This window comes from Vitis vinifera, chromosome 7, assembly GCF_030704535.1.
Source record: "Vitis vinifera cultivar Pinot Noir 40024 chromosome 7, ASM3070453v1".
NCBI classification, from domain to species: domain Eukaryota; kingdom Viridiplantae; phylum Streptophyta; class Magnoliopsida; order Vitales; family Vitaceae; genus Vitis; species Vitis vinifera.
The window spans coordinates 21229209-21231477 of NC_081811.1; the positions used below are offsets into that span (position 1 = coordinate 21229209).

The window sequence follows — 2269 nt, forward strand, 5'->3', positions numbered from 1 at the left end:
GATATCATCCTGAATTCATGCTTGTTTATGTTAATCTTGGTGTGCCATGTCTCTGTTATGAAATACCCAAGAATCCTTCCAATATTTGCATTTAGTGCTATTTTTCTCACCTAAGAAGAAGGTTCACCGATAACTCATGAAGTGGAGCCTCATTTGATGACATCTTTATTTTGTTTTCTTTTATGCTCTGTTTCCATGGTTTCTTCCTTCTTGTGGCTCTTATCTAAATGCATGGGATGTGAGGAAAAGACTCGGATCTGGTCATGAGCTCCAATAAGGATACATGTCCTCAGGCTGAAGCTGTTATCAAAGAGCAGGCGGGTCAGACTTCTGTATAAGCTCCGCGAGAAATCCTTGGGAAATGGTCTGGGAAGGTCTCTCGTGAAGCTATGTTAAGTTGGCCAGAAGAGCATTTCTATGTTTCAACAACTCCAAGTCCTATCAGTGTTAGTTTTGAAGGTGGTTATTATAGTGAGAATGGACTATGGTTTGGTGAGTAGGGTTTTGCTATGGGAGGTCAAAGACTCAGTTGATTAAATGGTCAGCCTTCAGGATTAGCTACTGCCTCATTTGTTTGTAAAAGAGGTGTCCAAAGAGTTTTCTTCCTAGATGGCAGCATTACGAAACACTTGTCTGCTTGACAGTTGGAATGGTGGCACCCAGATTCCAGCTACACTTTCTTTTATCCCTGGCTTCTTTAGTTACTCTTGGTCATGCATGCCAATCATGGCTTCTTTATGGACCCTGAGGCAGTGGTGGTGTTGATACTTTTCTTGGCCACATATTTGGTTCTCATTATTCTGGAGAGATGTCTCCAATCGTCCTTGGAATCCTCTACCTAAGAATGCATCGGGATGTTAGAGATGTCATGTTCATGGCATGCCGTTGTCTTCTCCCTTCTAATGTGGTCTATTAGAGATTTTGTTAACTGTGGGCTATTCAAGGAGACTGGAGGAATTGAAGAAAGTCGGATATGGGACGAGATGCAGACATATTTTCTCTTGCTGCCATAAGGGTTTAAATTAAGATTGCAGTTTTCACTGGGCGCCTCGTTCATTTAGATATCCGAGAATTAACTTTGGTTCAATCTTTGGCTATTGATCATGTTGTTGTTAATGGTATTGGAATCATAATTGGTGAAGACTTTACAGAAACCGTTGGATCACGCTACAATCTTCATCAGTGAGCTTGTGATATCAAAATCTCCGGTGGCGACCATGGCTCCGATTGCAGTTGGCGACGTTATTCCGGAAGGGATTCTGACTTATTTCGATGAGCAAGATCAGCTCCAGTAGGCTTCAGTGTACCCCCTGGCTACCGACAGGAAGGTCATCATTTTCGGTGTTCCCGGTGCTTTCACTCCCACTTGCAGCTTGAAGCACGTGCCAAGCTTCATTGAGAAGGAAGGAGAGATGAAATAAAAAGACATTGATGAAATTCTGCTCGTTAGCGTTAATGACCCCTTGGTGATGAAGGCATGGGCAAAGAGCTTACCCTGATGACAAGGATGTGAAGTTCCGGGCTGATGGCTCAGCAACATACATGCATGCGCTTGGCCTGGAGCTTGATCTTTCAGAGAAAGGCCTTGGCACTCAGTCCAAGAGGTTTGCCCTCTTGGTGGATGACCTTAAGGTGAAGGTTACAAACAATCAGATTTAGCAAGCCACTGCATTCATAAGAGTTTGATGCCGGTGCAGCCACCAACAGTTTAAGAGACACACTTAATTTGTCTCCTAGAAAGAGCAAGCAAAGCCGTCCTTGAATGACGCCGGCGGCTTGCCGCCGGCGGCGAAATGCCTCCGCCATCGCCAGAACGTCAAGCAACCATTGAAGCTCTTCCACTTTCCCTCTCCACCGTCTGATGGCCGCGATCTTTTTCTTGGATCCCACTTCCAGTGCTCCGCTGCTGTGCCGGGTCAAGATCTCCTTTGCCGACAACGTCCCTCTGCTTCAACAAGCTTCCAGAAACACCGCCCGGAATGTGGTGCACTTGGACCCGCCGTGTCACAATGCCAGGTGTAATTGATAATGCTGATAGTGACAGTGACCTGGAAGTAGTTGCAGATTTCTTTACTGTCAATCTACGATGTCCTATGAGTGGTTCAAGAATGAAGGTTGCTGGAAGATTCAAACCTTGTGCTCACATGGGCCGTTCTGATCTTGAAATTTTTGTGGAAATGAACCAATGTTCTAGGAAGTGGCAATATCCCATTTGTATCAAGAAATATTCTCTAGAGAATGTTATCATTGGTCCGTATTTTCAATCGCA

At 44.7% G+C, this 2269-nt stretch overlaps 1 pseudogene; it reads left to right on the forward strand.

Moving 5' to 3' along the window:
* The first annotated feature begins 552 nt into the window (after positions 1-552).
* Positions 553-2269, forward strand: LOC132254084 (peroxiredoxin-2-like; annotated as a pseudogene).